Source organism: Globicephala melas, chromosome 15, assembly GCF_963455315.2.
Source record: "Globicephala melas chromosome 15, mGloMel1.2, whole genome shotgun sequence".
Lineage (NCBI taxonomy): Eukaryota > Metazoa > Chordata > Mammalia > Artiodactyla > Delphinidae > Globicephala > Globicephala melas.
The window spans coordinates 7,802,590-7,819,151 of NC_083328.1; the positions used below are offsets into that span (position 1 = coordinate 7,802,590).

The following is a 16,562-nucleotide window of genomic DNA, read 5'->3' on the forward strand; positions in this document are numbered from 1 at the left end:
GGCCAGGGACCAGGCTGCCAGCGTGGCTTCCCCCAGCTCCGCAAGTCCCCAGGAGCAAGTCGGGGAGCTCACACACTTCAGCTTCACGGCGGCCCCCCCACTCCATCGCCGTGAACCCCACCATCTGAAGGGATCTCGAACGCACAGACTTTCCCGTGACAGTGTGTGAAGTGAGGCCACTTCCACAGCTCCATCGACTAATATTTCTGATATAAAGCCTTGTTAAAATTAATTCCAGTCTGAAACTTGATGAATTCTCAGTCATGGAATTAACAGGTTTCAAATGGGAAAAAAAATTGGCTTGATTAAAAAATAAATGTTTGTGCCGGAAGTTTGGAGCCCGTCCCTAACAAACCGAATGTGTGGTTCTTTTTCATCTCAGAGGGTCTGTTTGCCTCTTTGTCTTTACGGGGGGAAAGTACATGTTCACACCAGAAATGCACAGACCACTAGCCATGGCCCACCGGCAGCGGCCTCTCACGAGCTGCCAGTCCTTTAGTCTTTTATGCCTGAGGCCTGCTTTCGGTCCACGTGAAGAATAAGATGCCACCTGGCTCCAAGGGGGACTCTGACCCTGGTACAAAGCAGGTCACGCACGTGCTGCCACGTGTGGAGCACGTGGTACCGGGAGGGCAGCCTCCTTCCAGCCAGCACACCCACGCGATTTCCTCTCATCTTCCTAGGTCTTCCTCTGAATGTACGTCAAGTAAACCATTCAGGACACGGTGTGTGTTTCATTTTGTTCTCAGTGGGGTGTCAGACTTCCGCCGCCCATCTCTGTCCTCTGAGTAACAGCACGGAGCTCCACGTCATTGGATATTAGACATCTGTGGTTTGACACCTTGAAGGCTCAGCCACTCCTGGGTGTGTTGGGTTAACACAGCAAGAAGAGAACAAGAGGCTCTTTATTTGGAGTCCGGGGATTCTGCTCCCAGTTAACGAGGAGACTTCTAACAGCGAAGAACGAGCTAGGCTTCCTTAGTTTTGCTGGTTTAAGCATCGCACGTGGGGGCATCGTAAACACTTGGCTCTTTTCATGCCCGGCTTCAGTGTTGAATAACACCCAGAACGCAGCACGACCAGCCCCTTTCCATCCCCAGATCTCAATAGGTTTAGCTGTAAGAATCGAAAACCGAGGTGTGTGTGTGCGGTTCAAGAGAAACTTGCGTTCCCGGATTCATTTAAGTAGGAACAGTAATGCAGAAAAGCTGGATTTTATCAATAGTTTTTGTTTCAAAAAAAAGAAGTCCACACCCAGGTGTCCCTGTAGTGCCAGAGCTGCCGAATAATCCGTCACACCATCCTCCAGCTGTGGGACCCAGTAGCGCGCCCCTGTCTGCCCCATCAGGCCTCTGGCAGCCGGCCGGGCTCGGGATCCAGCAGGGTGAGGTCACCGCGGGAAGGGCAGATGTGCCGGGAGGGGGAAGCCCGTTCCCCTGCTTTAAACCACAAATGTCTTTTGATAACTAGTAGAATTGGCAAGCAGAATGATTGAAAACATGTGAGAGGTAACTGGATCTACGTTGCGAGTAGTACATATTTGAAAAGTTTTCCCCAATGTAAAAGTTACTCTAAGAGCCTTAAACTAATAAAAACAAGGAAATTCCACGTTACGGCTGCCACTCGGCCTTTCCATTTTTATTCCAGCAGTCAGATTTGACAGGTCCGCTGCCGATTGGCTCTGGGACCCCCGTGAGCATGTAAATCAGGGGGGACGGGAGCAGAAGCTGGCAGCAGCCGGGGTGGAGAGAGTCCCCACCGCCTTTCAGTGCCAGGCTTGTAATTCCATTTTAGTATATCCTATTTTCCCTTCTTGCGGCGGCTTCCTGTATTACTTTATTGACTGAAGCCAATTCAGGATTCTTTTAGAGACGTTTCTGGTTCCTTTCCTTTTTCTTGATCTCGCAGCAGATTTTACGGGGTGGCAAACTCCCTCGCCCCGTGGCTGCTTTTCTGAACCGCGTGACCAGCTCTCAGCCTCTCCTCGCTCAAATCCATTCTCCCCGTCGCCGCCAGCGTGATCTTTCTAAAGCACAGTAGCCTGGAGTCAGCCACACGTGGGTTCAGCACAGAGTCAGATGCACGTTCAGGGCTCCGATGAGGCGCCCCCGCGCTGTCCCTAGATCCACTTCCTGCCTGCCTTAGTGACCCCGCAAATAACAAGTAGCTCTGGTCTCGAGACCCCACTGTCTTGTTTCTTTCACCAGTAAGCTGAGGGAACTGCTCCCATCCCCGGGGTAGGGGAGGGGGGCGGATGACAGAAAAGGGAGCCTGGGGGATTTGAAGAACCGTGTCACCAGTTCCACCGTTAGGACGTCATCACAGAGCTTTAGAAGAGGCAGGAACCCCAGGGTGTCCCCCTTTGTGCCCCCAGAGCCCACCGTCCCCACGTCAGCCCCAAGCCTGGTGCGCTTCCAAGAGCGTCCTTCTGTAGCGGAGGGAGCAGCGTTAGGTGCAGAAAACGTGGCCTTTTACGTCTCCCTCCGTAAATGTGTGATCTCGGTCAGGTCCCCTTCACCTCTGAACGTCGGTATCCTCGCTCATTGGTGGAACAGGAGTGATGGCTGTTGTAGGATCACCGTGGCCATGAAAAATGACAAGGGGCGTAGAGCATGAGTTGATAAACTGTAGCTGCAGCGGTTTTTATCATGTCTCTCTGCCCATTCTTTGCCTTCTGGAATCCTCCCAGCTCCCCCCCTCAGTGAAATCACACCCATCCTTTGGGGCCGTCCCCTGCTAACCTTTCCTATGAAGTCTTCCGCGATCTTTTGTTTTCGTATTTGTTTTTGTTTGCTTTTCAAAAATTTTTTGGCCGCGCTGCAGGGCATGTGGGATCTTAGTTCCGCGAGCAGGGATTGAACCCGTGCCCCCTGCAGTTGGAAGCGTGGAGTGTTAACCACTGGACCGCCAGGGAAGTCCCAAGTCTTCCCCGATCTTCGCTATCAACTCCCAGCTGTCTCAGAACCACTCCTGGCATGTCCCGCCTCACAGCGTCTGGCTGTCTTCCTTGGTTGTAAGCTCTGAGCACTGGTGTGGTTTGTTGCCCTTTTGTGCCCTGTCTTGTCCTTCCAGGAGGAGCTCAGGAATGCCCCTGCTGGACGGATGAGTTGACAAAGGGGCCGGATAGGAGGGGAGCAGCGTCCTGGGGCACTTGGGCCGAATGGCTGTTCTAGGGGAGGGAAGCTTTTGGTTTCCTTTGGCCCTCGTTTCACACAGGTGTGCACGCTTGATCCCACCGTCTCTGAAACCAGTCCCATCCTTTCTTCTGAGAGTCTTTGGGATGCAAGCGGAGTCTTCATGGTTAGTCCATGATTCATTGGACCTCCCCAGTTCAGGGCTTCCTGCTGCAGCCGTGCATAACAAGCCTTTGCTAGTGGCGATTATGTGCAGTTTCTTTAGCATAATACAGGTGTCTAGAAATCCAGTGAGACCTGTTGAGCGGACACTTAGGGATGGAGTTCTATAGCTAGGAGTAAAGCAGGAAATCCTCTTTTGTCTCAGTTCTTGCTGAAAATCTTGACAGGATCAATATATGGCTGTGCGTTCCAGGATTAGGAAGTAGAGGATGCGGGACACGACTGATTGCTTTTGTTTTTGATGATTGACGAGTTTGATTCTCATTTCGGATCTATGGCAATATTTCCTTTATGTTTACGTTAGCCTGGCAGGATCAAGTGTTTGCTGGCATAGAAGACAGTGGCTGCTGCTTGTACAGTACTGCCTGCGGCTTCCTGCCTGTGATGGGATGATGTGGTCAGAGGAAGAGCCAGAGAGTGTGACGAAGGCCGCTTGGCCAGCATTGCTTCGGATGCTGCGTGGGCAGCGCCCTGGGGTCCCCGCCTCTGACTGATATTGCCGAGGAGGCCACGGGGTGAGAGGTGTCCTTTTATAAATCACACTCTACTGGGAGCTGCCTTTTGACCCCAGAGCAGATCAGGACCACCTCCTCCGCGCTGCTCCTCAAGAAATCACACAGAAAACCAAGAACAGAGGGTATAGGGAAATGTCATTCCTGGGCCAAAACAAGTGGCGTCATTTTACTGAGCTCAGAACTCTTCTAGGTGTCTGTGTAGTTAAGAAATAACACCCAGAGTTAGGGGAAAACAGGTGATGAGACCCTGAACTTGGAGGGGTCACAGAGAGGTTGGGAACGCTTTGTAATTGGCATCGGTTTTCTGCCTCAAGAACTAGCCCCCCTTCTATGTGCACACACACAACCTCCCCCCACCCCCAGCCCTCGTGGGGCGCTCAGGAGGCCGTGGGTCACCTGTCCACACCGGGCAACAGCTTGCACTGGCTGAGGGCTCTGGATGCGAGTATCTGAACCCATTCCAGAGTCAGTAGTAGTTTGCCGTAATTGTGCTGGTCAATTGTGTGTCCTCATCCTTTCACGTGAGTTTAGAGAGTTAACAATAGCTCTGTAGCTGGCTCGATAAAGTCTGAGTTAAAGTGCCCCTCCAGGGACTTCCCTGGTGGCGCAGTGGATAGGACTCTGCGCTCCCAGTGCAGGGGGCCCGGGTTCGATCCCTGGTCAGGGAACTAGATCCCACATGCATGCCACAACTAAGGAGCCCATGTGCAGCAACTAAGGAGCTGGCAAGCCGCAACTAAGACCTGATGCAACCAAATAAATAAATATTAAAATAAATGAAGTGCCCCTCCAGCTTTTTCTTAGAAAGCTCCCCGGACAGGGTGGAGTGGGCAGACTGGAACGGTACTTCCAGGGCAGCTCCCGGAGCAGCCCTTTTTTTCTTCCCGGGTGTCCCTCTAGCATAGCCAGAGGTGGAACTCTTTGAGGATTGAAACGGCCCCTTTAAGATCACACCGCGGCTCTCGGCACTGGGAGCCCTCACGTGATGTCACCTGTTGCCGCCCAGCACCCCGGTTCCCTGATAGCGGCCAGCAGCCCTGGTGCCAGGAGAGCGTGAAGGAATCACGTGCGACATTCACTTTGCCACACGAGTGTCACTGTGCCGGGCTGTCTGGCGGGCAGCGGTTCTCCATTGCCATCCAGCCAGTGGCAGGATGTTGTAAACCTTGCTCGCTTGAAAATTAACGCAAAACTGAAATCAAAGCTGGCTCAGAGGTGGCATCTCTTGGCCTGAAATGAGCTGTTCAGATGAACCTGCTCAGCGTCGTTGGTAGATGTCTATTAGGGGGTTGGTTGCCCCCAGGAACCACTTGGCAGCTTTCAACCTTTGCTTACAAACTCCAGGCGAAAACATTCTGAGAGCTTTCTGGAGTTCTTATTTGCTAATTAAAATGTGAGAAGGGAACACAGCTACAGGTAGAGTGCTAGTGCAAGCCACGGCTGTGATTTAAAAAAAACCAAGCCTGACAGTTCCAAAATGAAGTTATTAGCACTTCACCTGTAACTGTGATAGCTTTTAACTTTCATGCTCTGTCTCTTAAGCCCCCCTCCACCCCCGTAGTGTATAAAAAAGGGAGCTAAGTGAGGAAATTGTAGGATACTTTATCCTCGCAGGAGATAAGAAGAACTACCATTTCTGTGGAAGTTCTTTAACTTGCAAGAGTTTTTCTTATTCTTCATGTCATGCAGTTTTCCAACAACCCTTCGAGCCAGGGTAGGTGGCATATCTTACAGATGCGGAAACCAAGGCTCAGGGCATCCTGGTGGCCCGTCCAGATTCTTGTAGGCAGGATGGAGCGGGCTCTTCCTGAAACTCTGCTGCTTGCTTCCTAGACTTCACTAACGGTGGGAGAGACGGGGCTATGTGAAAAATCACCTGATATTGGGCCCCAGGTCTTCTACCACCTTCAGAATAATTAAAGAAAATGTCCTCTGCTCCTGGAAATCACTTTCAGCTGATTGCCCACTGAGCCCAGCTATGTATTCCTAGTAACCCCCAAAGCGCGTCTTTCCTTGCACACACACTGGGTTTGATTCACAGCCTGCGTCTGCGCCGGCAGATGTTTGTGGCCGGGGCAGCCCCGGCAGAGAGCGAGTGAGCTGCAGGGCGGTGGATGGCTTTGCCGCCAAGTGTTTTCCCAGAGAAGTGGAAGGGAACCTTTGCCAGAGTGGCTGGTGCCCTAACAAATTGATTCCTGCCAAACAATAGAAATAAATATTTTCAACAGACAGAAATTTTGGCTCTTAAAGTATTCAAATTAAAGGCTTATTTCTGAAACAAATACTTTAGGAGGAAAACATTTACCAGCGTAGATGAGATTGGAATCACTCCTTTTGGCAGTGGCATAATTATTTTTGAGATTAAAACACGTTTTTCCTGCTCCTGCCTCATTTTTAGCCCATGGCCTTGCCTCCTGTTTCCTAGAGAAAGTCAAGTGCGTTAAGCCGGAGCTTGGGAAAGAGGCACTGCTGGGGTTTACCTCAAGGAGCTCCGGCTTGCATGGAGTTAGTTACCCAGAGCTGGATTCAGATCTCATTTCCAACCACTTCGTGGTGTGACTTGGGCAAAGCCCGGTCATCTGATCATCAGTTTACTCAGTTTGTGAAATGGGGCAGCAGTCTCTGCTTTGTAGCAGTTAATAATGTTACCCTCAGAACCTGGGGAGTCCTTCTAGACTGTCGCTGTCCAGCAGAACTTCCCACATTGATGGAACGGTCTGTGTCTGTGCCATTGAATACAGTTGTCAGTAGCCCTCAACGTGCGGCTACTGCGACTGAGGAATTTGTAATTTAATTTCGATTCACACGTGGCTAGTGGCCACTGTTTTGGAGGATGCCTTCCCCATTCGTCCGCTTCACTCCACTAATTGGTCCCTGGTTCCAGTTCATTGGTTGGCAGCTCAGCCCACTGGAGATCTCTCGAGTCTCTCTCTCTCCATTGTGAATCCGGGAGTTTAGGCGGATCTGTTCTCTCTGACGTCCGTCTCCTGTCCTGCAGCCAGACCAGTGGGCCAGTTGCACTGAGCTCGGCAGGGAAATGAACGCTTTAGCCAAAGATCTCCCCCACCCCGCAACCAGATCAGCCTTCATGGACATTTCACATTTTAACAAGATTCCACTTCGTTTTGGAATTTGTCTCATAATGTATAGTAAGCATAAGAAGATTGAGAAAAAGACACGGAGTCAAGGGCCTCTTCCCTGGGCATTTGTTAGCAAGTACGTCGCGTCCGCGCCCGGCCTTGGTCTCCTCATCCGTGACATGGGATTAGCCAAGCTCCTGTGGCTGCCTCTTCCCCAAGTGGGCTGAGGCCCACGGGACGGGGAGTGGCAGCGGCCACCTCAGGAGGGGATGGCAGAGGCTGTGACCTGGGGGACAAGCAGAAGAAAAGAGACTCACCCAGGAACAAGACGGCCAGGGGAGAAGGTGATAGCCCAGGAAAAAGAGACAACCAGACAGCAAGGACCAACCCTAGTGGCACCTTGGGGTGGGGGTGGAGGGTGGGGCATGAAAGGCTTTTGGGCTCCTTGGAGAAGTTTAAGATCAGAGAGGGAGAGCACTCCCGCCATTTGGAGCTGTGTGTGCCTGAAATGCTGAGGCTGCCAAGGCAGAATTTCGTTTTGCTTTGCCATGTGGCCAAAGAACAGTAGAGAATGCAACTTACGCAACAGACACTGTTGTAGTTCAGAGCCGGGCAGACGACAGCAGTTTCGTTCGTTTTGATTAGTAACAGAATCCTGTTAGTTAGGGTTAAAAGGCGTCCTTCCCTCTCCCTGCACCGGTCCCGGGCCACAGCGACCCAGGCCTCTGATCGCCTGTGTTTCATTATGCATCACCGAGATGCCGTCTCTCACATCTCATTCTTTAAATGAGAGTCTGTCAAGTATTACATGTAGTGCAATGCTGGTTAGATACATCTGGCATTTTTGTCTCTGCGTAGTGGGTTTCCGACGGGGTGAAAAACAATAAGAAACAAAATCTTGTTCTCTCTTGAAATTTCTCTGTGCCGAGGAATTCACAGAAAGGCTCGTAGCTTTTGTTAGGATGATTTATTTATTTTTGTTCAATTTTAGTTTCTGAATAGGTAACGCATTCACTCGATCCAAAATCAGAGTTCTATTTAAAAACGTAAGAACTCTGCCCCCCACCTCTGTGCCAGCCCGCCTTTAGATGGAAAGACCTCAGGCAGTAAGTGTATGTTGGAGTGAATTGTTTCACTTGAATTTCTTAGATTGGGAATTAATATCAAGTCATCTCCCGGAATCAAGAAATATCAAGTGCCTACTAGATGTATGATACATACTCGACACACAATAGCCTTTTCTTCAGAGTTAAAGGAACATGAGAAAACGATCTTTATTTCAGGTGGGCTCTAACGCCCTCACTCGTACCAGGCATCTCATCTCATTTAATCCTCACAGCAGCTCTGTGTGTATCAGCGTTCCCCTTTTAGGTTCGAGGGCTGGCTTGGTCCAGAGCTAAAAGGTGATGGGAGTCTGTATGCAGACTGGCCTCTGCGCCGCCCTGCCAGCTTCCCCACCCTCCCACCCAGTTCCTAGTCCCTGGCCGTTCTCTCTGCTTTCCCTGGGCACAGGGAACCCCACTGTGCTCTGTGAGACCCCGCCAAGAGGTTACCTTCTGTTCATTCAACTCTAAACTCCCAGACGGGAGAAGATAGCTAACTACACCATGCAGGTTTCCGCAAGGGTTGAAACGGTGTTTTTGATTAAGCCCCCAGACAACTAGAAACTTCAACTGTAGGCAGTCCCTTGCATGTTCCCTGAGAACCTCAGGGTGTGATTAACCCAGAGAGCTCGCCTCCTGTCCGCCCAGCGCGCCCGCGTGTGCTGCCCGCCTGCTGCGTGCTGGACTCTGTGCTGGGTGCCCCCAGGAGCTGTGCATTCCCTGCGTGAGGGCCTCCTCCTGGGATCTCCCTCCTGGGGAAGCAGACATGGGCCCTGCCAACAGGCCTGGAGGAGCCGCAACAGCGAGCCCTCCACGTCTGCTTTGCTGCTCCCTATTTTACCCAAAGCACTGTTGGCACGGACTTTTCCTGTCCCTGTTTTTCCTGTTTCCTGTTCTCACGGTGGAGCTGTGATGACAGTGGCTTCCTCGGCTGCAGGGAGACCTTGCCCCGGCGCCTTCAGCAGAGCTGAGCCCCTCGTAGCCAGATGATCCTAATTCTTAGAAAAATGGTACCATCCAAGGAACCACCCACGGTCCTTTGAAGCTGAGCTGGAGGACGCTGTGGGTCTCCTCCAGGCGCCCCTGCCCTCCCTCCTCATCCCTTCTTGCCTTCAAGAAGGTGCCGCTGTCAACTTGTCCCCTTCCTCCACAGCCTCTTGAACTGTTCTAGACTGTTCTCTTTCATTCAAGGGTCAGTGCTTGGGCCGGCCTTTTTCTGGCAGCCTCTCTCTTTCCGACTGGAAGCCTTGCTGTCTGCAGTTCTTAAATTTGTGCCCTCCCCCTCTGTTGGTCCCTCTGTCCGGTGTGCATCCTTGCCCACCCCAGAATTCTCTCAAAGGTGCTATTATTTTCTTGAAGCTGTTTCTGATTTTTTTTCCCCGAACAGAAGTAACCTCTCTTCCTTTGAACCCTTTTACACTTACTCTGAACTTCTGTTGGAGCATTTAGTTTATTTTGTGATTCTTTTAATTTTTCCTTGTTTTTTTTTTTGTTTTGTTTTTAGCTTACGCTTTCTTTTGGCAAGTTCTGACTACAGTAGTCCCTCGGTATCCATGGGGATTTGCTCAAGTCCCTTAAATAATATGGCATAGTATTTGCATATAATCTTAAGTCCGCCCTCCCGTATACTTTAAACCCTCTCTAGATTATTTATACTACCTTACACAATGTAAATGCTGTGTAAATAGTTGCGGGATTGTGGTGAATTCTAGTTTTGCTTTTGGGAACTTTCTGGAAATTTTTTTCCTCGAATATTTTCAGCCCCTGGTGGATTGGATCCCTGGATGCAGTGCCCACAGGTACGGAGGGCCGACCACGATGTGCCCCAGCACCAGGTGAAGTGGGCAAAAACACTTCTTCCCAGAGCTTACAGCCTGTGGGGCGCCCAGAGTTAAACAGGCACCCAGGCCAGTACGGAATTGCAGACAGGCACAGTTTAGGGAGTCGGGTGCACACCTTCTGGGGCGGGAGGGGCATGAGGGGCAGGGGAAGCAGTGTTTGAGCAGAGATCTGACAGGTTCCATGAGAGAGAGAAGGGAAAGTCTTCCAAGCAGAGGGAAGAGCCTGTGCTGAGGGCCTGAGGTGAGTGAGGGGCCTGGTGGGCCCTTGTGGTCTCACCCAGACCCCCTGGGAAGCCCCTGAAGGCTTTTGAGCAGGGATGACAGGTCCCCTTTCCTGCAGGGTGCGTGTGTGTGTCCTGGTGACCTTAGAGCTGTGTGGCGATTCACACCCATGAGGGGGCAAGGGCGCCTTGGTCTGGCATCGAGGGACCCTCGTTGCAGCCCCCTGTACACACGCCAGCACCTCCTGCCATCCCGCCTTCGGTTGCTCTGCTTTTCTCCGTTTGTTCCCCTTTCCTGCACCGCCTGCCTTCTGTTGAGATTCTCCTGGGCCGCGTCCAGGTCCATCTGATTCTGTAGGACTGTGGCTTCCTGGGTGGGGATGCTGACTGCTGGCCTGCAGCCTGACATCACGTGACAGAACACTGTAGCCGGAATTCAGATCCTTGTATCGCCCGGTGGTGAATCAAAGACCGTGAGTGGGAAGGTGATGGGTAAGAATTAAGTGTCTGAAGGAACACTTGGGAGATATGGGGTCAGACTTGGTTCCCTGCCTAAACTTATAAAATAAGTGAGAACATTAACGTTTCCCTAGGGAATTCTGCAAGGTTCTCCTTGAAACAGAGACCATCATCTGTCCACACACCCGGGAGCAGGACAAAACGCACTTCCTGCAGGACCACGTGAGGGCTCTGCTGGGAATGAGGCATTCATAGGCTCTTATCAGTCCTTCAAAGCCCACGTCTCATTATAGGGGGAAAAATGAGATTTTAAAAGATAAATGTTTACTTTTTAGGAGTGGTCATTACATTTACGTGTCCAAAATCCACAAGATACAAAAGGGGAGACAGTGAAAGGACCTCCCACCCCCCACCCCGGGCCCCCCGCCCATTCATTTTCCTCCCCAGTATGAGAAATGGCACCAGGATCTTGAACCCGGGGAGCCTTCCAGAGCGATCTCGTGTATGAGCACAGTGTGTGTGTGTGTGCGCGCGCGCGCGCGCGCACGCTCACAGTGGGTGTCCTGGTCAGTGTCTGTGACTTCTAACTGAACACAGTGTGTCCATTCTAGCCCCAGCCCCCTCTCAGCAGCCCTTTCACCACTTCTGTGCCCAAGCCAGCCTCCCCGGGGGGACCTGACCTGGGTCCTGCTCCATCTAAGCCCCCTTTCATGGTCTCTGACAGCAGCAGTCACAACCAGAAGTTGTACTGGGGATTTGGTGAGGAAGACGAGGAGGAAGAGGTGGAGGGTGACCGGCGGACGCAGGCCGACCCGTACACAGGCCCCAACCGAGATGGGCGTCTTTCACGAAAACCTGGAGCCCCTTCTTGCTGGCAGTGTGTCCTGCCTTATCTAACCTCTGCCTGCTTTCGTTCCACCAGCCTGGTCCCCTCTGTCTTGTCGCTCTTCCATGCCTGCCTAGTTTCCTCAGCTGGACTGTGGGTACCTGGAGGTCAGGGTCAACTTCCAATTCACCTGTGCATCCCTGGAGCCCCCCGGCTGAGTTGGGGATACTGGTGGCGGAATGCATTCTAGCCTGAGGTCAAGCGTGTGGCTCTGATGGGACAGAAAAACTCCCCTCGATGGAGTGCTCGCCATGCCTCAAGGTGGACATGCATTGCCTTAGTTACCTCCCCAAACCACACAGGTTAGAAAAGGGGTGGGGCCTGGAATCCAAACCAGGGTTCTCTAAGGCCACTGTCTGAAGGGTCTCCAGATGTTCCGTGTAGGAGGCCAGGGAGGGGGTGATGGAAGGAGGCAGGTGGGTGGGCTTGGGCCTTTCACCCCTTTCTAGTCAGAGTAGCTTCCATTTGTCCAGCGATTCCATTGCAGGAAACGAAACAGAAAATGTTCCAAGGCCTTCTTCGTGCAGAAACCATGGCTGGCCTTCCCCTTTCTGCACAGGTGCTCTCTCTGTATTTTCCCTAATAAAGCCACTTTAAATTCTTATATAGGATTTGCCGTTAATTAGTTGACAGATAAGCCCTGAAGAAGCCTCAGATGAACCAACTCTTTGAGTCAAAGTTAGCGACAGTGAAAAGACAATACTTTACTCGCATCTCTGATGCAGTTGGCTGGTGTGTTTTCCCCACCAGCCCGGGGGCCCCGGGGGCCCCAGGGGCAAAGAGGGCCTGTGTGCATCTGCCCAGAGCAGGCCTGGCCTGGGGGCCTCAGGAAGAGAGGATCTCACAGAAATTGTGGCAGCATTGCAGACACACACACACACACACACACACCCGTTTAAAACCAGCAGCTAACCACTCACTTTAAAGGCGAGGGTTTCTTTGGGACACACTTCCCCCAAAGTTCCTTTTAAATGGGCAGCTACGTGGTCGCTTTTTACTTGTGTGTGTGTTTAGTGAGCCTTTAATACTTGGCTGGGAGGCTGGGGTTCAGGCAGAGAGAAACTTCCAGTGTTGGGAGCTCTGCCCTCTGAGGATCTGTCAGAAATGGAGAAGCAGCATCGCAGAAATCAAAGCCAGTGAGGAAAACAGGATTGCAGCGTCCACAGCTCTTGGGGGCAGCTCCCCAGTTTCATGGGGTGAGGTGTCCAAAGCCAGAGGTCTTTCCCTGGACCTTGTCACCCCCTGACATCAGTCATCCCATGATGACTTTGAAAGAAAACCCCAGAGTTTCTGCAGCCAGGTGCCGTCCTTGCAAGATGCTTTGTCGTTACCATTTCTAGCTCTTTCGGCCTAGTTGGAAATGCCCCCTGTTCAGAGCCCATGGGTTTGCTACCAGTGTCCGTCACCTGGGACCTGGTCGCCAGGTGTTTCCGGCAGGAGGACAGTTGTGAACAGTTCAGAGAGGACGCCCTCCTCTGCCCTTCCCTGGGAAGGTTGGGGCTTGACTTGAGTGGTGTTTTCGGTGACCGGCCACCTCCTACTCGTCTGTAAGCCCTGAGACTGGCCAGCGTGCAGCACGTTGTGCAAGAAACAGCTGTTGTTTTGACAAAGGACGCACTTGCCTCACTTTTTGAATCACCAGAGTGAGTCAGGGGTCATCTAGCCCAGGCCTCTGTCCCTGGGCAGGTGGACACGGAGACCACGCACACGCATATATGGGGACGCAGCATGTAAAATATGTTTGTGTAACTGTATGCGTGTGCGTTTTGTTCACATTAGCAGTTTTTAAATATGTATAAAATTAATATATATTGCGACTTTTCCAATCAGGTAATTCATATACATAGCAGAATAGCCAAAAGATACCTGGAGAGCAAGTCCCCTCCCCACCGGGCCTCCTCAGAGCCAAGCACAGTTTCAAGTTTCTCCATCTTTCTAGAGACAAGCAGAGCATATGCAAACATGTGTATAGATACTCTTTTAAACAATGTGACATTGTTTTGCCCTTTGCTTTTTTTTGCTTAAATATATCTTGAATATCATTCCATCTCATATTGTGTGTATGTAGGATTGCATTTTTGCAAAATAATTCTTGAGTGTATATGCCGATACACTATGTGCTATCGCTGGACATTGAGGTTGGTTCTACACTTTTTTTTGTTTGGTTGGTTTTTTTTTTGTTCTTTGTTTTTAAATACATTTCATTTATTTATTTGTTTATTTAGGCTGCGTTGGGTCTTCGTGGCTGCGCGTGGGCTTTCTCTAGTTGTGGTGAGCGGGGGCTACTCTTCGTTGCGGTGCGGTGGCTTCTCTTGTTGCAGAGCATGGGCTCCAGGTGCGTGGGCTCAGTAGTTGTTGCTCGAGGGCTCTAGAGCACAGGCTCAGTAGTTGTGGCGCACGGGCTTAGTTGCTCCACGGCATGTGGGATCTTCCCGGACCAGGGCTCGAACCCGTGGCAGGCGGATTCTTAACCACTGCACCACCAGGGACATCCCCTTTGTGAATTTTTAATGCCTTTCAGATGTGGGGCCTCTCTGTGCTCCTTGTTACATGTGACCAGTGACTCAGGGGCTGAGGGTTCTGTATTTTAGAGCCCCACTGCCACTCCCCTGAAACATTCAGTTCCCTTGTTAACGGATCATTATATGTGACATTTGGAGGATAGACTGGCTGGGTGGATAATAAAACAGTATTTGGCTTATGTTTCATAGCCATCTCCTGCCTTTGTGTTGTCCCCAGAGCCTTAGAAAGCCTTGATGTCCTCCAGGACTGAGACTGTGAGCCTTGAACCTGAGCAGCCAGACCCAGTGTGGCAGAGGCTCATGCTCGGTGGGTGGCGGCACCCGGTGCACTTCGGAGAGCCCTGTTGGTTTCTCACTCGGGCCTGCGTATGTCTGCACACATGGCGAAGGGGGTGTGGCATGCCCCCCGCGGCCCCCCGCCACCTGGGTCCCTGCATGCCAGTAGCAGGTCACCTTGGGTGCCCTGGCCCTGCTACCCCGCGATAGGGGTGGGTCAGTTTCCCTTCCATCAAGCGACCTGTGCCAGGTTCAGCCCTCCGCAGTCAGGCTTTCTGATGGATCTGCCCATGGAACCCCTTGATGCCGGGCTGGGACAGACCTCAGAGTGAGAGGTGGGGGGACCGAGGGGCCCAGGGAGGCCCACAGACCGTGTGCTCTTCGACATCTCCTGCAGTGCTACCCCCATGGTCCCCGAGTTCTTCCCACTAGGTCTGGGGCCCTGCAGTCGGCCGTGTGCCTCCAGCATCCAGCACCTGTCGGCAGAAGTCACTAGACACCCTCTGATTAAGTGACCCCTCCCCCGCCGCCCCCCCACCCCCACCCCGCCCCAGGAAGTAGGGTCTTCACTGAAAGCTCTTTGTTTTTCTCTAAGTTTTCTGCATCTGTGTGTGATTGGAACCAAACATCAACTTTCCTTTTTTTGTCGTATTTCAATATTGGCTTTTTACCCCCTTTCTTGAAATCTCCTTTTATAACTTCTGCTGCTGCTGCTTAAATATAGATGTCTAAGTCCTCCTCCTTACCAGATTGTTTATATTTTTGAGAAGCCTTCTGCTTATCTGCGATTGCTCTCTCCTCTGTCTCCATCCCCACGCTGCCACATTGGTTTCAGTTGCTCTTTTTTTCCCCCCCTGCCTTCACTTGACTGGGATGTGTTTCAAATGTGGTCTATCAAAATGTGCAGTGTTTCCCTCTTTTCTGCAGTAGCTTTGACATCTGTTCTTGAATCCGAGCCCACGTTATTCTTTTGGACTTGCTTGCCCAAGAATTGCCGCAATGCCAGAAGCGCGGAGGGAGGGAGAGAGTGCGGTGTGGTGGCATCTCCCCCACCCCCTTGTTCCTCCCCCCAACCCCCCACCCCTTTAAAAACTCTCTGCCATTTCCAAGTTGACAGCACCCTAGATGTTTGTTCCAGCACTCCGCCGCCCCGTCTGGCAGCGGCCCACCCTGTAGCGGAACGAACGAAGTGCTCAGCAGCAGGGTTCGCAGACGCCTTTGGTTACTTCCGCCAAAAAGGAAGCCGGGTGGGTGGAGGGTGGGCGTAGAAGGCCTCTTGGCTTCCTGGATGTCTGTGCATGGATCTTCAGCTTGGAGTTTCCTCGCCTCCCTTAGCTCTGCTGGGCCTCGGGGCGATGGGCTGTACCACTGAGAAGCCACTTGGAGCCGCCGCTCGCATCCTAAGCAGAATGTGCCCGTGTGTGTCTTCAGTAGCCAAAGCCACCCGGCACGAGAATGCAACTCTCGGTGGCTTCGGGAATGTGTCCTTGCACTCCTGCTGTCCGCCCAGGACACCACCCTCCTGGGCCCATCTGCCGCAGGCTTGTTTCAAACGGAGCCTCTTGGCGTCTCCTCCCAGAGCTTCCAACGCTAGGACCCAGGTTCTCTGACGCTCCGCGTGCCGGTTTGTTGTGTGCGACAGGGGCCCACCCGCTCCTGTTGGTTCTCAGAGGCTCAGGGGCAAGTCTAGGGGTTGGGAGATAACACTGTTCCCAGGTGCCTCGCTTCCCAAGTTGACACGGCGCTGGAGATCCTTATTCTTGGGACTTGCCTCTTAAGGTCCCTTTTGAAAACAACTAACAGGTCCTGAACATGATGTCTGGCCTCTAGTAAGCCCACAATAAGTATCTGTTGAACAAAAGCAAATCAGATGTGACTACAGAAGATGCCAGGCCCAGAGAGTCAGACAGGATGCCCCGGGGAGCAGCCCGGAGTCAAGCAGCAGGACTGGGGCCCAGAGACGTGGCAGGAAAGACGCTCGTGAAGAGCAGAAGCGAGTGACTCCGGGGAGGGGTGGTGTTTGGGCACTGGCCTGACTCTGGTTTTAGCCAAGAAAAATGCATCTGCGTGTCCTGTCATGGGAGCAGTCACTTGTGGTGCGCCTGTCGATACACAGCATGTCAAGCCGAGCGGGTTTGGTTTTTTCAAGCCAGTCAGTGCACGGGGGTGGATGGGAGCCTCCTGGTGGTGCCCCGGTCCCTTTCCGCTCGCCCCCAGCCCCTCCTGGGCCACGAGGTGGTGATCCCTGGAGCCACGGGCTCCCCCACCGCCCCGCCACCCGGTGCCCTGGTCGGGTGCAAATG

The 16,562-nt window shown here is 52.3% G+C and overlaps 1 protein-coding gene across 6 annotated transcripts in view; it reads left to right on the forward strand.

Annotated features, from left to right (window-relative positions):
* The window catches only part of CUX1 (cut like homeobox 1), a 372,569-nt gene that overhangs the window by 62,874 nt on the left and 293,133 nt on the right, over positions 1-16,562 (forward strand). The window lies entirely within an intron of this gene.